Below are 22,816 nucleotides of genomic sequence, written 5' to 3'. Positions count from 1 at the left end.
TTTTAGGGGACTGAATTAATGTCAAAAAGCGCACGGGTTTTAGGAAGGCCTGTGAAGTGTTCATCACAGTTGTGCTTTGGTGGAGAGTATGTTTAGTGGTTTAGGGAAAGGAGTTGGTTACTTGTTCTAGGGAATGGCTGAGAGGAAAGAGATGGACTCCATGTTTTTGAAATTCAGAAGTTGAGGTTGGTTCTGAGTGTTTTCATTGCTTTTCTGTATTCTGGAGGCGTCACTGAACAGAAGGAAGCTAGATGGCCAAGATTCTGTGTTTTCTCCCCCTCCCACACGTTTTTGGAGGTCGGATTATTATTCTCAGAATCTTTATGATGTGTGATAGACACGGCTTGAGCCAATACTGGGATGCATTATGTTTCTATTAATACTTTTCTAAGCAGAAGCTGACGGCACCCTCTTTCTCACACTTCTTCCAAGTTTGGAAGCTATTGTCTGGAGACCTGGCTGACACCGAGAACCGTAGCTGCCCTCCCCACCCTCTCTCCAAATCCCCTCCTGGTGGTAGCCTACCATGGTCCTGTCCTGGAAGACATGAGAATCTCACCCACATCATCCCTCTGCCATTTCACATCTTAATATGCTCTGTGGCTCTTCCATAGAGAGGAGAAACATGCTCCTAGGTTTTTATGGTTTTCCTGGGTCTCACAGTCATGGCTGTCCGCCTTTCTCTGAGAATTGGGGCTTACTGAACTTGGTGAAACATCTCAGCCATTGATCAGGTTCAGTTATCCCAGGAGCTCATTTAAAATCCCAGCCTGCTCTCATTGGAGCCTCTCTGTTCATAGCCTGACCATTAGGGAAGTCCTGATGGAGTGGATACACTCGTGGACCGTGGATGGTGGAGACAAAGGTGGTTGGGAATCCCGTCTCCTAGGCATCGTCTGCCAAGGGACGCCGATTCTCATGAATCATGATGGACTCTGGCAGTATTAATGTCACTGATGGAAAACATTTTAGTCCTATTAAAGGTTAACGCATCAGTCTCCACAAAGCCTGCCTGGAAGAGACTCAGAAGAAGGAAGGAATTTTCCAATGATGGGTACAGGGCAGGCCGCCCTCCTGCAGCCCTGCCCGACAATGCAGATGTGCCCCCGAATGGCATTTGGCATTTGTCCCCCTGTTTCCGGGACGGGAAGGGTCGACCTGGGGCCGCAGGTTTGCTCTGATTACAGGAGCTTTTGCACCACCTCCTCAGGGAGCTGGCTGATGGCCCTGTCCCAGGCAGGAGCTGCTAATGGCAGAACGTGATGCACCAACTTGACATTCACTTGCCAAACAAGTGATGTGTTGTCAGTCGCCTGGCCCTGCACCAGACCCTCTTTTTGCACAACTGCTTATGAATTCAGCAAAGAAGAAAAGCACTGATTATGAATTGAGCAGGAGGAAACAAAGTCCTGCAAATAAATGACAAGGAGACAAGAACCATGTATAAGAAAACACCAGGAAGGGAGAATGCCACCAGAAGCCTCATGCCAGTGAACAAATTCCTTAGCAAGAGAGGCCCTGGGTTTTGAATAGTGAATTAAGGAAGACTATCCAGACCTTCTTAGCAGCTAGGCAGATACAAGATTCACTCTGAAATCAATGACTAAATGCTTTGGCCACTGAAGTAATATTATGTCATGGTTAAAAGTTAAGAGCTGAACTCAGAGTGAGTTCAAATCCCGGCTCTGCCTCTCACTAACTCTGTGACTGTGAGAAGTTATGGTATCACCTGGTGCCTCAGTTTACTCATCTGTTAAAGGGGCATAACCTTACACCCACCTCAGGGTTGTGATAAATTAATATACGTAAAGCACTTAAATCAGGGCCTGGTGCATAGTGAGTGTTATGGTTGTTATTTTTCTTGTATGGACAGAGTTTATTTGCATGGTCTATGCCTCAAAGTTTAAAAATGTGACAGAAGAGGAAGGACTCTAGAGCCCAATACTTAGGGGGAGAAAATGAACCTGAGGTAGAGTAGGGTCATTGACAGCCCCCTGTGATTCTTCTAGAGCTGTGTTGTCCAATATGGTAGCCCCTCGCCTGTGTAGTATTTAGATTTAAATTGAAATTAATTAAAATGAAATACAATTAAACATTCACTTCCTCAGTCTTACCAGTCACATTTCAAGGGCTCAGTTACCACCTGTGGCTTGTGTCTTCCACATTGGACCATGCAGAATAGAACATGTCCATTATCACAGAATGTTCCATTGGATAGTTCTGGCCTAGAGCTATAGTGACCTGTAGCTGAAGTCCTGCTAAAATGGTTCAGCCTCCATTCATAGGAATGACTGATCATTTCGAGCATTTAGTGCCAAACAACTTACATGCGTTATCACAGTTAATCCTCCCAACAAGCCTATGAAGCAGGGATTCTGGCCATCCTCATTCTACAGGTGGGGCAAATCAAGCACAGAGTGGAGGTCATTGCTGAAGGTCACATAGCTGGAGAAGGGTGGAGCTGGTTGGACCCTGCTCTGGGAGTATAAGTCCACAGACTGTTCTGAGCTGCTGCAATTACACCCCCTTTCAATGTAATGTGCACGGCATGGGCTGGGAGCACAGAGATGAAGTGTCAGGGCCCGAGGAAGCTTTGGAGCCAAGGCTGGTGTCTTGGAGGAAGAGGAGGAGGATCTGTTCTGAAGTGATGACTCTGGAAGCTCATTGAGAAAATGCAAAAGCTGGCAACAGGTTTGGGGCTGGAAGTTCAATGCACAAATCTGATTTCTGCCTTTTCAAAGCAATAATGAATGGCTGCTGGAATACTTTCAAGCAAATGTTCTCATCAGAGCTTTTCATGCCTTGAGTGGTCAACTTTGTTCCTAAGGGCTTTTATGCCTAAGTCAGAGGCAAGTGTATGAAGAGATATTTATTAAAGAGCTGCTGGGTCCAGACCCTATGATGAGCCCTGGAGGTACAATCATGATTAAGCCAACTCTGCCCTCATGGAGCCTCATCCATCCATAACAGCTAAAACTTACTGAGATATGCATTAAGTGCACATCTTATTTAATCCTTACATGAACTCTATTAAATAAGAGCATCATCATGATCCCTATACCACATTTAGGGAAACAGATGCCTAGAGAGGTTAAGTCATTTGCCCAAGGCCACACAACGTCTAACCCCCCACCCACATGCCTAGGAATGAGAGATGATGTCCCAGGAAGTCAGCCCAGGGTTTCTGGTGGTACCTGTCTCTGGGCTGTGATCCAGAGGGGGAGAATGCCATTGTCCAACCACTCAGTCTTGTTCTGTGTGGTCTTGAAGGAATACTTCCAGAGTGTCTCTTTGTTAAACATCATGTTGTGAATGACTCCGTGATCTTCGATCCAGTGACCTTGGGAATAAAGGAGAGAAGGTACTGGTAAGTTCTGTGAATGGATGCTGCCAGGGGTGTCCATGTGTTCTTAAGACCACCTCCCCCAGCATCCTTCCGGTTGGCCTACTTAATCCTGGGGCTGTCCCTCTGGGCTTCAGACTTGTTTCTCTGGGATGCAAACATTGGCAGCCACAAAGGAAGGGTCATCACATCTCACACCTGTCAGATTAGATCTGCTCCCTGGAACAGACCTGTCAGCCCTGGGAGAAGTTGGTGTTGGCTGTGGAAGCTGATGAGGGAGGGGGGAAGGCAGGGGGTGGGGAGGCCAAGTTCCTTGGGTTATTCTGTGTCCAGAAGCTGAGGACCTGGGATTTGGACACTTCCTGTGGGATGAGTTTCCTCATTTGCTCGTGACGATATAATTCTATATGGAACATCCAGTGGGCCTGATTCTCAGCAAACATCCCAGGGTTTCTCCTAGGACTCCCACGGGCTGCGCTGTTTGAGGGAATGAGGAAGGATTTCCTTCTTTGTTTCTTTTTTTTTTTGCCACGTGGCATGTGGGATCCTCATTCCCTGACAAGGGATCAAACCTGCCCCCCCTGCCCCCGCCTCACGTTGGAAGTGTGGAGTCTTAACCACTGGACCACCAGGGAAGTCCCAGGAAGGATTTCTAGACATAGATGGGTGCAGACTTATTTCTTTCTGCTTAGGGAAAGAAGACAGATACTGGGGGAATGTAAGCTAGATTGTTCTTCAGAACATAGCAATTGAACCAGATATGGAAAAAAACCCTGTGATCTTACATTGCACCAGGGAAAGGGGACTGCACGTAGAGGCCAGTGTAAAGAGGGAGCTGAAAGATCCAGGGAGAGAGCTGAGTGTCCACTCCCTCGCCTCCTGGGAGATGAAGCCTCTGGGTGACCCTACTGACTGTAATAAGATAGTGATGATGTCTCCAATGTCCATGGTAAGAGGGACATTCTGTGACTAGAACTTGATGGTCATGGGCACAGAGAAGGGAAAAGCTCTCCATTGGGTCAGAGTCGCTGCCAGACTGCTGGTGGGTAAAGTCCCCCTAGGGTGGCCAAAGCTTTCAATGGGGAAGAAGCAAGCACAGTTGTGGTTTTATTGTTTCTGCCTTGCCGGCAGGGCTGACAGCCAACCACGAGTGGGGTCACCAGAAAGAAGTTGTGCTGCTGCCAGGGATTGGGACCTCGAGGTGTCAAGATTTGGTCAGGGATCAAGTCAGACGGTTGACAGGGGAAGAGCATGGACTTCGAGTCCATGAGAGCTGGGTGCCAACCCTGATTTGGCTTCTGAACTTGCTGTGTGAACTTGAACAAGCCTTGGTTTGCATGTGTAATGGGGGGTAGGGTCTGTGTGATGGAATCATGGTACACATTTACCATCATGCCATACGCCAGCACCTTTTTCCGAGTTACTTTGGGAACATTAACTCATCTAAAGCTCCCAATAGCCCTGTAAGGTGGGAACTATTATAGCCCCCTTAGAACTTTCCCTCTATGCAGGAAACGGAGGCACAGAGTTTACTCAAAGGTCATGAGGCAGAGTTGGGTGTGGAACCTGGGAAATTTGATTACAGCCCCTGCTCCTCCCCACCCCAGGTAAAATTAACATAAAATTAACCATTACCTTTGTTTTTTTTGGGCCGCATGGCGCGGCACGTGGGATCTTAGTCCCCGACCAGGGATCGAACCTGCACCCCCTACAGTGGAATTAAGGAGTCTTAACCACTGGACCTCCAGGGAAGTCCCAACCATTAACATTTTATTTTTAAAAAATTTTATTTATTTAGTTTTTGGGCTGCGTTGGGTCTTTGTTGCTGCACGTGGGCTTTTCTCTGGTTGCGGCGAGTGGGAGCTACTCTTCGTTGCGCTGCGCGGGCTTCTCATTGCAGTGGCTTCTCTTGTTGCAGAGCATGGACTCTAGGTGTGCGGTCTTCAGTAGTTGTGGCACGTGGTCTCAGTAGTTGTGGCTCGTGGGCTCTTGAGCACAGACTCAGTAGTTGTGGTGCACAAACTTAGTTGCTTCGCAGCACGTGGGATCTTCCCAGACCAGGGCTCGAACCCATGTCCCCTGCATTGGCAAGTGGATTCTTAACCACTGTGCCACCAGGGAAGCCCCATTAACATTTTAAAGTGAACAATTCTGTGACATTTAGTACATTCACAATGTTGTGCAACCTCTTTCTCATTCTAGTACATTTTCATCACCCCCAAAAGAGACTCTACCTGCTAGCAGTCACTCCATAGCCTTCCATTCCCATGGCCTCTGGCAGCCACTAATCTGCTTTCTGTCTCTATGGATTTACTTATTCTGGACATTTCATAGAAATGGACTCATACAATATGTGGCCTTTTGTGTCTGGCTTCTTTCACTGAGAATCATGTTTCCTAGCTTCATCCCCATCATAGCATGAATCTATACTTCGTTCCTTTTTATGGCTGCATAATATTCCATTGTCTGGATAGACCAGAATTTGTTTATCCATCCATCAGTTGATAGACATTTGGGTTGTTTTCATTTCTTGGCTGCTATGGATAATGCTGCTATGAACATTCATGTGCAAGTAACTGTTTGAGTCCCTGCTTTCAATTCTCTTGGGTCTAAACCTAGGAGTAGAATTGCTGGGTCATATGGTAACTCTGTTTAACTTTTTGAGGAACTACCAGACTACTTTCCACAGTGGCTGCATCATTTTACATTCCCACTACCAATGTTCAAGGGTTCCAGTTTCCCCACATCCTTGCCAGCACTTGCTATTTTCCTTTTTTTGATTATGGGCAACTTAGCAGGTGTCAGTATCTCATTGTGGTTTTTAGTTGCATTTCCCGAATGCCTGATGATGTTGAGCATTGCACCCTGTGAATACCATGAGTGAGAGTACTCTGTTAGGGGTAGGTAGGAGCCAAATGGGCAAGAATCTTTGGAGCCTCACAAATGAATAATGGAAGGCTCTTGAAATCTACAGGAAACCCTCTTGTTGTTACAGCTTCCTGATGGCTGAGCCATGCCATTGCAGCAGACAACATGGAAGCACAGAGATAATTCACCCAGGGAGTGCTCCTTTGCCTTTTTATTTATTTATTTTTTAAACCTGTAGTATCCTGAATCCCGGTCTGTGTGACTCTCCACCCAGTAAAGAGAAAAATCCCTCCAGAATTATGAACACCTGCCATTTCACCTGTTCTAGTGTTTCTCCATGGTATTTTCTACCACCAACATTACAATCAATTGCGTAGCTTGTTAAAAACACAGATTCCCGGGTCCCCACTGTAGCCCTTGCTGAATTTACAGTCATGGGGTGGGGTCCAGGAGTCTGCATTTTAACAACCTCTCCAGGTGGTTTTAGTGCCTGCTGACATGTCAGAACCACTGGTTCAGGGGCTGTTTGTCATTCACACTTGTACGTGGATTAGTTCCAGCAGACTGCCCCTTGCTCCAAAATCTGGGTTGACAGTAGCCCACTGCCCCCCTCCTTAAGGGACCAGGGGGAGGGCAGGCAGCCATCAGAACCTGGATCACTCTGGTATCTGGAGAAATATGGGGGTCCAGAGCCACTGGGAGGACGTGGCAGGAGGGATTGGAGGAAGCCACGGGCAAAGAAACTTCCTCTTCCTGCAACCTATGGATTCTGGCTTCCATGCCCTGGGACCCAGAGGTCAATTATAACATCAGTTAAGTAGGCTACCCTGGGAACCAATCATAGAATCCATTTTCCCCTCAAAGCGATATTACACAAGTTTCAAACAACTAACCTAAAATGAGCTCAGGGAGCATGACCCTTCCATTCTGTGGCATGGCTCGTCCCAGAAATTGTACAAAGGGAATTGTCTCCATGGTGTTTGGGTTATTTCCACCCTGACACTTAAAGGCATGTTCTAAATCCAACTGTTGGCTGGGGACCACTCATGAGACCCAGCAGAGCTTCCACTGCCCTGTCGGTTCCTCCTTCCCGCCTCTCAGGCCTCTTTACCCTGGTCAAGGGCCAGTTATGGAACGTGGGCAAAACAAGACAGAGGAGAGGGGAAGCTAAGAAACAAGCAGCTGCAGGGAGCAGCTATCATGGTTTTACTTGAATTGCATTTTCTATTCTGGAGACCATGGGGGGACCTGGCTGGAAAAACTACGTGAAGGCGATAGTGTTGGCTGTGCCTGGAGTTCCAGAGACTGCAGAGGAGCTGGTTTCACTTGGGTCACGCGATGCTGCATAGGTGGGGCTGGGCTTGGAGGCAGGACACCTGGCCTTGGCTCTTGTAAGCCCTTGCTCTCTCTCTGGGCCTCAGTTTCCCCGAATGTAGAATGAGTGTGGTTAATGGTTTCCAAGGGCCTTTCTGGCTGTATCATTCTTTTTTTTTTTTTTTTTTTTTGCGGTACGTGGGCTTCTCACTGTTGTGGCCTCTCCCGTTGCAGAGCACAGGCTCCGGACGCTCAGGCTCAGTGGCCATGGCTCACGGGCCCAGCCGCTCCGCGGCATGTGGGATCTTCCCGGACCGGGGCACGAACCCGTGTCCCCTGCATCGGCAGGCGGACTCTCAACCACTGCACCACCAGGGAAGCCCTGGCTGTATCATTCTGAGAGTCTGTCATTACTGTCATTTCAGTGTCTGGCGACATGGGTAATTGTACAAGTGAAACAGGAAGTAGGATGAGCTCTCCTAGTGAATGGGATTCCTGCTGCTTGCTAATTATGCTTTAATCAGGGTACAATGCATACTCCCACACTGTATCAGTTATGGCAAGGTACAGGTATTTCACCCAGCCAAGCATTTCAGGTCTGGGAAAGAACCCAGCTAGATTCAGCTCCTGATATTTATTTATTTCCAAATACTTGCACAGTGAATTTAGGAAACCAGCAAGTCTAGAGTTTGATCCAACCCCTTCCATTCTCCCTCCCTTTCTCAAATACTTTGAGCCAAGTACTGTCGTAAACTGTCTCATGGTATTTACACTCTAGGGGGCGGGAGAGAGTTAAAAAATAGAGTGTGTTGGTGCCTGCAGTACTCACAGGTATTTTCTCTTGGAATTCCCCTACTCATAGGCCCTGCTGAAAGGCAGGTTTAGGCACCGTATTTGTACCAAGTCTCTTCCCTATGTTCAGTTGGTTGGCCGGAAACCCAATTCTGTCTTTCTCAGCACTTGAACCAAGAGACACAGTAACTAACCAGCTGGTGGTGGGCTCTGCTGTCTCCCATGAGGAACCAGTAGCGAAAGGAGAAAGGTGGTCACAAACGAGGGAAGCAGAGACAAGAAAGCCCATGGGGCTGATAAGAAAGACCACAGGGCTTCTGAGAGACAGAGGAGGAAGTTTGGTTTCTATAATTGCAGTTTCTATTCCCTGATTCCCTCTAATTTGGTTCCCATGCTCATGAGTTTGCCTGTTAGAGCCTTGCCTTCTGTTTCTTACAACTGTTGCTCCCTGATGTGGCTGAGAGTAGGGCTGTGCCTTATTTATTTTGGTGTCTCCCTGGCACAAAGCAGAGATCTTTGCCCTTAGTAGGTATTCAACAAATGTTTGTTGGATTTAATTGAACAAATTCCATCCCATCCTCTGCCCCATATGTAGGCGGCCAGGTACAAACTGAACAAGTAGGAAGCAGACCTTGATTTAGTCCAAAGTCAACTTGGGAAAAAAATACTGTAGTGGGATGAAAATAAACCTATACATAATAGTTAAATCATTAAATAAACCTATAAAATAAAACTTTAGTGGAATTAAAATAAAATGCATAACCTAATATACTCAATAAGAGCATCTCCCTTCCCCCCCCAAACATTTGCTCAATTCCTACCTACTAATTTTCAGGTGGAACAGTAACTGTTTGCCAATAGACCATTTGGGCATAGACACACTTTATCATGCATTCAGTTGTTTAACAATATTTTAAGGACCTACTTGTTTCATTCAGTATTTCCTTTGAACCAACCTACCATATTAAACTGTAAACATGTCTTCATTTTCCTCCCAATTTGTGGGGTCCAGTGCTCCATTAAGTTCACATTCCCCAAACCAAAGAAGAAAGGTCTTATTAACCAGCTAGTATGAAATCAGTGAGGAAGAACAGCTGCTAAATCAAGTCAACCGACCACCTTAAATCAACCCAGTGCTCCAACCTCAAGCAGACAAGCTCATTCAGACCTACAACCAAGACACTGGTGGAAAAACAGCCCCCACTGGGGCTCAAAACCACACTTACCCAAGTCTACACATCCAGAGTCCCACCCACTGATGATCCCCTAGACCTGTAATAAAAGTGCTGGGGATGAGAACAGGTGGCTCAGTGCACCAGTTGAAATTTAAAACCTTATCAACTCCTGCTGCAGACATGAGGCTTGACCCCAACACGACACCCCATGATGGAGCCCTTTTCTGGACGGGGAAATAAGACCCTAGTGCCCATTTTACCAAACCGCTCTTGCTCATGTGTTAAGTGCAGATGTAAAGTGCTGACTGCTTCTTTTTTGGCATTGCTTTTTAATTATGGCCATCAATAAATCATTCTATCCTTGAACAAGACTTGAGAATGGCCCGAAGGCAGAGGCACGATTCCTCAGGAACTAGGCCAACAGAGAATGGCTTCCTCACTCCTCACCTCTTCCTTTAATCCGCTGTCAGAAACAGAAACGTTCTCTCTTCTAGAAGCCTTGGAAGCAGACGGAAGGAGACAGCTGCACTTGCGTTCCATCTGGGAAGTCTGTTAACACACAGTTCTACCCTTGGCCTGCCTTACTGGCCACTGTCACAGAAACGGGATCTCCCCTCTCTTCTCCATTTTTTTCTCACTTCATTTCCCCCTCTTACTGGTGTAGTGGGCTGAATGGTGCCCCCCACCCCTCCCCAAGGATATGTCCATATTCTTATTCTCAGAACCTGAGAGTGTTGCCTTATTTGGAAACCGGGTCTTTGCAGTTGTAATTCAGTTAAGGATTTTGAGATGAGGAGATTATCCTAGATTATCTGTGTGGGCTCTAAGTGCAAAGATAAGTGTCCTTACAAGAGGCAGAAGAGGAGAAGGCACAGACAGAGAAGGCAACGTGACCACAGAAGCAGAGATTGGAGTGATGTGGCTACAAGCCCAGGAATGCTGGCAGCCATCAGAATTGGAAGAGGCAAGGAAGGCTTCTTCCCTGGAGCCTCCGGAGGGAACACAGCCCACTGACACCTTGATTTTGAACTACTGGCCTCCAGATTTTTTGTTGCTTTAAGCCACCCAGTTTATGGTACTTTGTTACAGCAGCCACAAGAAACGAATACACCTGAGCCCTCAGTCTCCAGTGGTTCGAGTTTCTCCTCTCATTCAAGGCCTTGGAATCCTGAGCAGTCATGATTTTTTGCTCCACTGCTCTGGTGTTTTGGGCCAACCCTTCCTCTGTGTGACGCATGGACCTGCAGCACTGGTATCACCTGGGAGCTTGTTGGAAATGCAGACTCTCAGGCCCCACCCCAGACCCACTGAACCGGAGTCTGCATTTTACCCAGATACCCGGGTGATTCATATACACGTTCAAATTTGAAAAGCACTAGTAGGAGAAACTCTAAGGTGTCAATCAGATCTTTTCTCCAAGTATCCTAGTTTCTTCATGTCAAATCTGTTAAATATGACATGGAGGTTTTGTAAAAACAGACCAAACTCTTAGGTTAGAACTGCATGCTGATGTGTTATGCATAATATGACATGATGTCTGAAATTTGCTGTAAAAGATTCAAGGAAGGAAAGAAGGAAGGAAGGAAGGAAAGGAAGGAGGAAAGACAGGGCCTTGGGTGAGGACAGTGGAACAAGACTGGCAAAATGTGGACACAGTTTTGCAGCTCAGTGCTAGGTACACGGGGCTTCATTGTGCAATTTTCTCTGCTTTTTTTCTGCAAGGTGGAAATTTCCGTAGTGAAAAGTTAGGGAATATCCTGGTTTCCCAGCCTTCCTTATTTTCAGTTTTTTTCCATGAATCCATTTTTATCCCTTCGTGGAAATGGCTGGTGTTGGAGGGACAGCTTTTCTATCTCAGTCTGTGGTTTTCTTTGCTCTGTTTGTTCATGTTTATGGTTTTGCTGGCTTTCAGGACTTTTTCAGCAGAAAGTTGTTTCTGGGGGAGCAGGATGGGAGCTGATTAAGGTTTATGGCATCTTCTAACTGGGTTTCCAACAACACCTGCTGGGCTTGTGTTGTTACGGGCAGCAGGAATTTAATTTCCTTTCTCTTTCCCTACCTCTCTTACCTCTTTCAGATTTTTTGTTCACTGGCTAGAGTATCATGTATGTGACCTTTGGCTCTCTGATTTACATGTGATTTGTATACTACACATCTAGTCCAGAGGTTCTCAATTAGGGGGTGATTTTTACCTCCCAAGGAACATGGGGCAGCGTCTGCAGACATTTTTTTTTTTGCACGGTACGCGGGCCTCTCACTGTTGTGGCCTCTCCTGTTGCGGAGCATAGCCTCTGGACGCGCAGGCTCAGCGGCCATGGCTCACGGGCCTAGCCGCTCCACGGCACGTGGGATCTTCCCGGACCGGGCCACGAACCTGCGTCCCCTGCATCGGCAGGCGGACTCTCAACCACTGCACCACCAGGGAAGCCCTGGAGACATTTTTTTTTTTTTTTGCGGTATGCGGGCCTCTCACTGTTGTGGCCTCTCCCGTTGCGGAGCACAGGCTCCGGACGCGCAGGCTCAGCGGCCATGGCTCACGGGCCCAGCCGCTCCGCGGCATGTGGGATCCTCCCGGACTGGGGCACGAACCTGCGTCCCCTGCATCGGCAGGCGGACTCTCAACCACTGCACCACCAGGGAAGCCCTGGAGACATTTTTGATAGGCACAGCTAGGAGAGGGATGCTGCTGGAACCTAGTGAGTAGAGGCCAGGGATGCTGCTAAATACTCCACAACACACAGGGCAGCCCCCCCAGGCAAAGAAGGATCTGGCCCCAAATATCAATAGTGGGATGTTGAGAAATCGTGATCTAGTCTTTAAGATCATCCAGGCGTATTTCGCCACACTTCCTGTGCTCTGTCCCCTGAAGGAGAGGTGGACTCATGACTGATTACAACATCTTTGAGGAATTTTTACTTCTTGTAAGTTGATTTTGGGATAGAATATAAGTGACTGCTCATTTGTGCAAGTTGTGCCCTGCACACCTTCAGGGGACACCATCCACATAGTATTCATGAAAACAACCCTTTCAGAATTACGCAGCACATGGTCTACACAGCTATAAGTGGTTGCTCCAATTTTGGGGTTGCCCTGGGGGTTCTGGAACGGGGAGAGACTTTATTTCTGGCCACCATGAGCCCTGAGCACGTCAGCGAGTGTCCTTTCAAGAAAAGAGGAAATGTGGAACTGTGAGGACGTCACTTGCATTATTCTAGGCCATCGCCTCCTCTTCACCCTGGGCCATATCCATTTGACTAGGTCTAAAATTGTCAGATTATAATATCATGGCTTTTGTTTGAAACGTGGTGGTGATGGCTTCTTATTTTCAATCAGTTCCTTGGGGGAGGAAATACAAGCTGCTGCCATAAGACTTCCTATCCACCCACTATTGGCTTGGCGGGATTTCCATAGTTTCAGCAGCATAACTTATTCTTGCTGGTCTTCAATCACTTTGCAATAAAAACTGTGATTGCAAAAATTTTCATTGTCATTACCAGTGATGGAGCAGTAAGTACAGGCTTCTGGAGAGGGAGAGGGAACTGCGTGACTTAAACTAGCAGAATGAGCTGCTCACCTCCAGAGAATGGCTTTTCATTTCTGCAAGGTCTGAGGGAAATTATGACAGAGTTCAGGGACACAGAGGGACAGTGCTGGGAGGTGTGGTCGCTGAATCCACTGGGAGCCCCTGCCCTGTGGGCAGCCTCATGGATGGAGTTAGGGTTTCCTGGGACTCAGTAGTACTCTGGGTCGTCAACTGCAACTCACCCCATCCCCATGCTGTTGGGCTCAGGCTGGGTGGTAGACCACTGTGCTTTCTGCCAGTCCTTCTCCCATTGTTCCTCCCTCTGATAACAGTCCCTGACTTTCCACTTGGGACCCACTACCATCCCCCCACAATGGGTGACGTGGTTTGTGTGGGACTTGCCATTCCCCACCCTGACCTGTGGGTGGGCATGTGGTCCCAGCTTGGGTGGTCAGCATCATTCCACCCCCCACAGAGATTTGTTCTGAGAAGCAAATTGGTCCAATGAGAGTCAATCTTGGGAATTTTGTGGTCACTTTTAGGAAAGAGAAATAGAGAGAAGGAGAGGGAGAACTAAAGAGAGAGCTCGATCGTTCTGATGATATAATTTGAGGATCTGGATGGAGCCATGCCTGTAACTATCAATTAATTACGTGTTATGGTTTGAACTGTGCTCCTCAAAAAAGATATGTTGGAGTCCTAAACCCCAGAGCCTCAGAATGTGACCTTATTTGGAAACAGGGTCACTGTAGAGGTGAGGTCCTACTAGAGTAGGGTGGGCCCCTAATCTGAGTGACTGGTGTTCTTATAATAAGATGGTCATGTGAAGACAGAGACACAGGAAGAACCCCATGGTTTGGATGGAGGGTTGGAGAGATGCATCTACAAGCCAAGGAATGCCAAAGATCACCAGCGAACCACAAGAAGCTAGGAAGAGACAAAGGATTCCCTACAGCTTTCAGAGGGAGTATTGCTCTATCAACACCTTGATTTCAAACTTCTGGCCTCTAGACTGTGAGACAATAAATTTCTGTTGTTTTAAGCCACATAGTTTGTGGCACTTTGTTATGGCAGCCCTAGGAGATTAGTATAAGTACTTTCAAATTAATAATCTTCCTCTTCCTCCTCCTTCTTCAAAATCATCATCATTATCATTGCCTTTGTCTAAGCAATAGAGAGGGTCTCCTATGGATGTGGAGACTGTGATGTGGGGTGTCCAGCCTCCATGGTCAGTCAGTACCCCTCTTGCATCGGCCCCTAGGCCTCCAGGGTTAGACCATAATTCTGGGGCTTTCTGGAGCTCCATGCTGGGGCATCATCCTGTTACCTGTTGCCTTTACACAAAGACTGATGCTCACCCCCTGGTTGTCTGAGCCCCATCCAAGACCTATTCATGGTAGGCAGAATTAAGATGGCCCCAAGATTCCTGCCTCGGATATATACGCTTTGTATAATTCCCTCCCCTTGCACATGGGTGGACCTGTGGCTGGCTTCTAACCAGTAAACATGGAAAAGTTGAAGGGATTTTGCAGATGTAACTAAGGGCCCTAAACAGTTCACTTTGAGTTAATCCAAAGGGAGATTATCCCAGGTGGGCCTGACCTCCTCAGGTGTGCTCTTAGCAGAGGGTCTGGACCCAAGCTGCCATGGGTTCTACAGCTGCAAGGAAATGAAGTCTTCCAGCAATTGCGTGAGCTTGGGAGAGGACCCCGAGCCTCAGATGAGACACCACCTCAGCCGGCACCTTGACTGCAGCCTTGTGAGACCCTGAGCAGAGGACTAAATTCAGCTATGCTCGGACTCCTGATGACAGAGAGATAATAAATGGGTGTTGTTCTAAGTTGCGAAGTTTGTGGTTAATTTTTATGCAGCCGTAGAAAATGAATACGGCATTCCATTTTAAGGAACTACCAGGTGCTGTGGCCAAGACCCCTGTGTGTGTGTGTTTCTGTGTGTGTGTGTTTCTGTGTGTGTGTGTGTGTGTGTGTACATGGAGGTGGGGGATGATGAAGGGTGGCGGATGGAGCCAGGTGGGAAGAAGAAAACTACCTTGGAGGAAGTAATTGCCCTTCTTATGAGAGAGAAGAGCAGTTTGAGCAATATGCAGACCTGCCCAGTGCCCAGCCCTGGAAGCTAGAGGGAGAACATCGCCCCCAGTGTCAGGTCTTGGGAGCCTCCACCCTAGACAGAGGCCCCACTTCCACTGTCTTGCAGGTGGTGCTGGGGACCAAATACTTGGAGGAAAACACACCCTTTATAAAGATGCAAAGATTTTCTCACGTGAAGAGATGATGAGGTGGGATATTTTGAATTAATAGCTTTATTTTTAAAATCCTCTCTCCTGTATTCTTTCCTTCATTCAAACAGTCAGGATTTTTGTTTTTCATGCTCCGAGGAAAGGATGCCATGGGAGAAAGTGGAGAAAGCAGAGACTCTTTCTGGCTTTGGGGTGTCACACGCTCAGCACATTGTGGGAGCCATGGAGGAGTTCGGGTGTAGAGGAAGGTTTGGGGGGGACCCAGGGGAGTAAGAGCAAATCTCCCCTGTCTGATTCCCTGAGAGAAGAAGCAAAGAGGTGGAAGGATCCCCAAGAAAGGGGCTGTTTGTCCTTTACTCTGGTGGAACTCCAGAGAGAAGGAAACAACCCCCCCAAAAGATCTGTGGGATTTGGGAGCAGAAAGGGCGGGAGCCCGAGCTGTGCGTCAAGCCCTAGAAAGATGACCAGACCCTGGAGACATGTAAGTGTGTAGCTGGCCACCGTCTACACTGCTTGGCCCAACAGAGATGCTCAAACAGTATTCGTCAACTGAAAGGATGAATACATTGTAAGCCCTCTACAAATTCTCCGGGAAGACTTTCTTCACCAGCATCAGGAAAGCCGATGAGGGTCCATGTGATTCTAGCTCTGGGGTGAGGGCTCAGCTATTCACACACCTGACAGCCCCCAGGCATGGAGAGGCCCTGCTGCCCAGATGTGGACCCAGGGGGCCCAGAGTTCTGACCCAACGAGCCAAGTCAGCTAAGTCTTATGCCCATGGCATGGCCTCTCCCTGCCGTGCTCCCTGCCTGGGACCACCTGGTCCCTGGCCCCTTGGACTCTGTCTAGGAAGCTTGGAGGGGTGGTTACGTGGCTTCTGAGACCTGAGCCCTTATGGGAGCTGCCTCCTTGTGCAGCTGAGCTGAGAATCAGGGAAGCAGCATCATTTCCTCACCTCTCCTCCGAGTTAACTTGCCCTGAGGTGTTCGTAAGAACTCTATTTAATTAGTCGTTGGGCCCAGAGAGCCCCTTTTATCATACTTTGTGTCAGGCCTACCCCTGGAATCTGAAGAGGCCTTTGGGTGCTGGCAGCACCAATTTTTATCCATTATTTTTTCTATTACGGATGATGTATTTCCACACTGGAGTCAGACAGAGGTCAGCTTGAGCCCAGCTCATGAAGACAAGTGCTGGTGCTTTTGCTGGTTCTAGGGTGGCATCTGTGTCATTAATACAACATATTCAGTGTGTCTACCCGCTGCCTGAGAGCTCTGAGGATGTGCAACATTTAAAGGTATTTGGAATATCTTTGGACTACTTAATTAGAAGGAAGGACACTGGAGGGCTGTAGGCATGCTAGAGGCAAGGATTGAGGACCACTGTCTGGAACCGTCCAGGGCTGAGTTCAAATCCTGCTTCTGACCCTCAGCTGCTGTGGGACCTCGGGAGAGATTTGTACATTCATGGACCTTGGATATCTCAACTGTTCTCACTTCTTATCACTGTTACGAGAATCGAAGGATATGATGATCGTGGTACTTGCTGAGCATTTTTGTAAGCCAGGTAGTGGTTCAACCACTCGAGACAGGGGTTTTCAGGACTTCCCTGATGGTGCAGTGGTTAAGAATCTGCCTGCCAATGCAGGAGACACAGGTTCAAGCCCTGGTCTGGAAAGATCCCACATGCTGCAGAGCAACTAAGCTTGTGCACCACAACTACTGAGTCTGTGCTCAAGAGCCCGCGAGCCACAACTTCTGAGCCCTCATGCCACAACTACTGAAGCCCACGCTCCTAGAGCCTGTGCTCCACAACAAGAGAAGCCACCGCAATGAGAAGCACGCTCATCGCAATGAAGAGTAGCCCCCGCTTTCCTCAACTAGAGAAAGCCTGAGTGCAGCAACAAAGACCCAATGCAGCCAATAAAATATATATCTATACATATATATATATATATATATATATATATATATATATATATATATATATATTACCAAAAGACGGGTTTTCATCTGGGGGCCAATTTGTCTCCCAGGCGGCTTTGGGCAATATCTGGGGACATTCTTGGTTGTCACCGTGGGAGGAGGGTGCACTCCTGGCACCTAGAGGATAGATACCAGGGATGCTGTCCAACATCCCACAGTGCACAGGATGGCCCCCACCACAGAGAACCACCTGGTCCCAAATGTCAGTAGTGCTGAGGCTGCAAAACCCGTTTTAAAGCAGTGACTCTTCACCAACTCAATAAATGGCAGGTCGGTTATAAATAAGAGGGACAGAGGAACCTGTTTTTTCTATAAGGGGTGAATTAAAAAGAGGACCTTATGTACATAAATTTTGTTATTTATAGGCAATACATCCACATGGTCCAAGATCTAAAAGGTACACAGGATGTACAATCCAAAGTATCCCTTCTACCTCGTCCTCTTCCTGGAGGAATCAGTGTTACCAATTTCTTCTTTATTTCTTTAGAGGTCCTCTGTGCATCTATAAGCAATTGTATGCACATATATACACACATGTTATACACACACACATATGCATGCTACACATATTCTTTGCATCTTGCTTTTGTCACTTAATCCATCTTGGAGATAACTTCCTACTGGACACAAAGAGCTTCCTCAGTTTTTCTTTTAAAGGTGACAGAGTATGCCATTCTATGCATGTCCAGTATTTTACTTAACCACTCCCCTCTGGATGGATAGTCATGTTTCTATTTTCTTTTGCTCTTACAAACACTAATGTAATGAATATCTTTGTATGTACATCATTTTCCATCAAGCAAGTATGTAATGGTAGGATAGAGTCCTACAAGTGGAATTGCCAAATAAGAAAGTTTGTGCCTTTGTAATTGTATGGGATGTTGCCAAATTACGCTCCACTGAAGCTGTACCTGTTTCCATTCCCTGCTGGCAGTGAATGTAGGAGAGGTGTTGGGGGGATTTTGTAATTAAAAAAATTTGCTCTCACTGTTTGTATTGTCTCATCAGAAGCCTTCTGGGAATAAATAAAAGGTGAGTGTGCCTTACCTTACAACATTTTGTGCCCATTGTATTTTCAGCATTCAGGGACCCAGAGTCTGCCCATGGGAGATCTTTTAAGTGTTATGAAGTTAATGCCGCTGGGAAGTGGCGTTCGCCTTCTCCAGAAAAGGGCTCTTTAGTTCCTGCTTCCTGGTGCTAATAGTTCCCGAATGACTTGCCTCTCAAAGAGTTTACATATAGGAAAATCTCTCTCAGCAAATCTCTCTCTGAGCGGTTGTTCAGCTTTATTTTTGGAGTTTCTGATTCAAATGCACCTTTGAGAGTCAGGTGGAAGTGATGAAAACCTCTTCCAGCAAAAAGGCACCAGCAGTTTGCCCATGATGTCAGAGGTTCCCAGAGCTGCCCTCGGACCCCAGTTAGTGGCTCTCTGGGTGGGGGTGAGGTTCATGCTACCAGCACCCCTCCTTGCCCTGCGAGAGGGGTCTGCAGATTCCCAGCTCAGAACTGGGCAGAGCCAGTTCTGTGTGGCCAGGGGCACCCTTGTTCCTAGCCTAGGTTCTCCTTTCCCACTTTCTGACCGAGTGACTGGTCAGTCACTCAGCCTTGCTGAGTCATCGTTTTCTCACCCATGGACCGGGGACAATGCTTGCTTTGCAGTATCGTACTGGTAATAATGGAGGCAAAGCACCTGGCACAGAGCCCTGCATCAGGCTCACATTTGAGAAATGGAAGCTGATGTTAGTCTTATTATAGTGGAATCCTTTGCATCCTGACTGCCTCCTTTTCTTATTTCTTTTTCCTTTTCTTCCCGCATCCTCAAAGATTTTTATTTAATTGTTATGTGGTAGGGCCAAGTATTTTTATTTAAAAAAAATTAATTTGTTTTTTGGCCGCGTTGTGTCTTTTTTGCTGTGCACAGGCTTTCTCTAGTTGCAACGAGCCGCGGCTACTCTTCCTTGAAGTGTGTGGGCTTCTCATTGTGGTGGCTTCTTTTGTTGCAGAACACGGGGTCCAGGTGCGCGGGCTCAGCAGTTGTGGCTCGAGGGCTCTAGAGTGCGGGCTCAGTAGTTGTGATGCACGGGCTTAGTTGCTCTGAGGTATGTTGGATCTTCCCGGGCCAGGGCTTGAACCCATGTCCCCTGCATTGGCAGGCGGATTCTTAACCACTGCACCACCAGGGAAGTCCCTATTCTCCAATTTTTATTGGAGTGTAGTTGATTTGCAATGTTGTGTTAGTTTCAGGTGTAGAGCAAAGTGAATCAATTATACATATACATGTATCCACTCTTTTTTTTTTTTGCGGTACACGGGCCTCTCACTGTTGTGGCCTCTCCCTTTGTGGAGCACAGGCTCTGGACGTGCAGGCTCAGCGGCCATGGCTCACGGGCCCAGCCGCTCCACGGCATGTGGGATCTTCCCAGGCCGGGGCACGAACCCGTGTCCCCTGAATCGACAGGCAGACTCCCAACCACTGCGCCACCAGGGAAGCCCTTTTTTTTTTTTTTTTAAAGATTCTTTTCCCATATAGGCCATTATAGAATATTGAGTAGAGTTCCCTGTGCTATACAGCAGGTTCTTATTAGTTATCTGTTTTATGTATAATAACGTGTAAATGTCTTTCTGCCTCTCTTTTAGATTGGAATCTCTTTATTTGCTTAGTGGCAACTGAGATTCTGGAACAATCACGTTCCTTCCTGTCACAAAGACCTCGTACATGCTGTTCCCTCTGCCTGGAATGCTTTTCCTTCCTCTGAACTCCTGAGGTCTCTTTCACTCGCAGCTCAACTGCCCCTTCCTCAGAGAACCCTTCCCTGCCCCTCCGAGTTCAAGTGAATTTGCCCTTGCTGTCTTCTCCTGGAGGAGCTCTTCTCTTCCTTCTTGGTGTCTCTCTGACTTGTAATGACATCTGTTGGTGTGTTTACGTGTCTAATGTCTGTCTCCCCTGTTGGACCACATGCTCTAGGTGAGCTGGAGGGACCAGCTTAGGCAAAGGCCCTGAGGCCGGTGGGAGCTGGTTGGAGACCCAGGCAGGGAACCTTTGTGATCTGGCGGGAAGCTTGTGAGGGGAAGAGAGATGAGAGAGGTCAGGAGAGAGAAGGTCGGGGGCCAGGCCATGGGGACCTTCTGGATCACTGAAAGACAAAATTTGAATTCTCTTCAAAGATCATACGTGTCCCTCCAATGCACCAGTATTAAGCAGGGGAGTAACCTGATCTAACTGATTACTTTAAACTTTAACGTTTTATTTTTTTAATAAAATTCTTTTAATGATTTACTTTTTAAAAAGATCACTGGCCACGATGTGAAAGGTGGGGTGGAGGGTAGGGTGGGCCCAGGCATTGAGGAGATCCCTTAGGAGGCTGCAGCCGTGGTCCCCATTCTGCCTGCAGGCCATGGGTTCTAGAAACGGCCCTGTGCACCCCTTAGTATTCTAAGCTAGTGCTTCTTCCAGAGGGTGACCCCAAGTGGCATTGGCTGCCTCAGTCTCCCCAGAGATGACTGAGAATCAGCTCTGTTTCAGGAACTATGGATGCGGGGTTTCCGCCCACATCATGGCCTGGCTGCAGGGCGGAGCTTATCTGGGTGGTGGTGAAGTGAGACGGGGAGGTCATTGTCACGAAGGGCGGTGTGAGGTACTTGGCCTTCACGCCCTCCCGGCCAGGTGGTCCATGTTGGGGGTGTCCACGTCCTGGTCGTAGTCCTAGTGGAACCCATCAAAGGAGATCAGCAGCAGCTTGTGGAAGCTCTTCCTCCTGGGACGGGGTGGCTGCAGGCCCAGCCCAACAGGATGGGCAGCAGCAGCGCGAGGGCCCTGGGCCCCATCATGTCCCCAGTGCCTCACACACTCACATCGCTGAGTTCACGGCCCGCTTCCATTTTCTCCCTTTTTTAAAATTTGCAGTTGATCAAAGTCCACATTGATAATTCTGCCCCAGCTCTGCTGTGGATCAGAGCACCTGGAGCGTAACGAGCTGGCGCGTTCGACGTGATGGAAAAGTTCTGGAGGTGGATGGTGGTGGCGGCTGCACAGCACTGTGAAAGCACTTAATGCTGCTGCACTGTGCACTTTAAAACGGTAAAAAATGCTAAATATTATGTGTATTTTACCACGATAAAAGAAGACAAACATTGTGAAATATTTTGGACTCTTACACGAATTCCACTGTTGTGAACATTTGGAGAACAAATTAGATTGGAGCTTTCCTTTACTCAATACAGCTTGTTTTTATAGGGAGAACAAATTACTGTTCATTATGACTATGGAAACAGCCACTGTGGATTGAGTGCCCAGAGGGCTGGGAACTGTATATACATCATCTATTCTATCCCATTTAATTTTTTTGAAATCCTAGAAAGGTTATTAGTTGAAAATTCCCTATAAGAATTACAAAAAATCATTGTGGTCCAATAACAATAAAATTTACCATTCTTTATAGGTCAGAAACTTGGTTCTGTATAAAGAAAGGAAGAACATCAAAGAAGGAATAAGTAAAGGTAAATGTAAAATTAAAACATTTGTTTTCCTTCTTTTTAGTTGATCTAACAGGTAATAGTTTGTTCACACTAGTAATAACAACAATGTATTTAATTATGTATATATCATATATATGTGTATATATGTAAGTAGAGAAATACTTAACCTAAATCTAACAAAATATGTATGAGATCTATATGAGGAAAACTAGAAAACTCTGTTGAATGCAATCAAAGCACTAAGTAAATGGAGAGATGTTTCATGTTCAAGGATGGGTAGGCTTAGTATCATCAGAATGTCAGTTCTTCCCAACTTAATCTATAGATTCAATGCAGTCCCAATCAAAATTCCAACAAGTTATTTCATGGCTATTAACAAACTGATTCTAAAGTTTATATGGGGAGGCAAAAGACCATTCTACTCTTGTTTGTATGAGTTCAACTTGCCATTTCTTTTTTCAGGTTCCACATATAACTGGTATCATGCAGTATTTGTCTTTCTCTGGTTTATTTCATTTAGCATAATGCCCTCCATGTTCATTTATGTTGTTGCAAGTGACAAGATTTCCTTCTTTTTTAAGGCTGAATCATAGTTCAGTGGTGTGTGTGTGTGTGTGAGAGAGAGAGAGAGAGAGAAAGAGAGAGTATCACATTTTCTTTATCTGTTCATCCATTGACAGGCCCTTAGGTTGTTTCCATACCTTAGCTATTGTGAATAATGCTGCAATAAACATGGGAGTTCAGATCTCTCTTTGAGATTAAAAAAAAATTACCATTTTAATCATTTGCAAGTGGACAAATTTAGTGACATTTAGTACATTCACAGTGCTGTGCAACCATTACCAGTATCTAGTTTCAGACTGTTTTCATCACCCAAAAGGAAACTTCATACCCATTAGCAGTCACTTCTCATTCCTCCCTCCCCCAGCCCCTAGCAACCACTAATCTGCTTTCTGTCCGTTTGGATTTACCTATTCTGGACATTTCATATAAATGGAATCATATAATATTTGGCCTTTTGTGTCTGGCTTCTTATACTGAGCACCATGTTTTCAGGGTTCATTCATGTTGTAGCCTGTGTCAGCA

The 22,816-nt window shown here is 46.9% G+C and overlaps 1 pseudogene across 1 annotated transcript in view; it reads right to left on the bottom strand.

Annotated features, from left to right (window-relative positions):
• The window catches only part of LOC308628344 (ectonucleotide pyrophosphatase/phosphodiesterase family member 7-like), a 30,710-nt pseudogene extending 9,628 nt beyond the window's left edge, over positions 1-21,082 (bottom strand). Inside the window, exons 1-2 of the transcript in view lie at positions 20,757-21,082; positions 3,195-3,340 (exon numbers count right to left, since the gene is read on the bottom strand). The product of the transcript in view is annotated as an ectonucleotide pyrophosphatase/phosphodiesterase family member 7-like (transcript). The remainder of the gene's footprint in view (positions 1-3,194; positions 3,341-20,756) is intronic.
• Between the last annotated feature and the right edge of the window lie 1,734 nt (positions 21,083-22,816).

The sequence above is a fragment of the Mesoplodon bidens genome, assembly GCF_964165515.1.
Source record: "Mesoplodon bidens genome assembly, chromosome: 15".
In the NCBI taxonomy this organism is placed as follows: domain Eukaryota; kingdom Metazoa; phylum Chordata; class Mammalia; order Artiodactyla; family Ziphiidae; genus Mesoplodon; species Mesoplodon bidens.
Note: the sequence above shows the minus strand (reverse complement) of the source record. Positions and strands in the feature narration are given on the sequence as shown.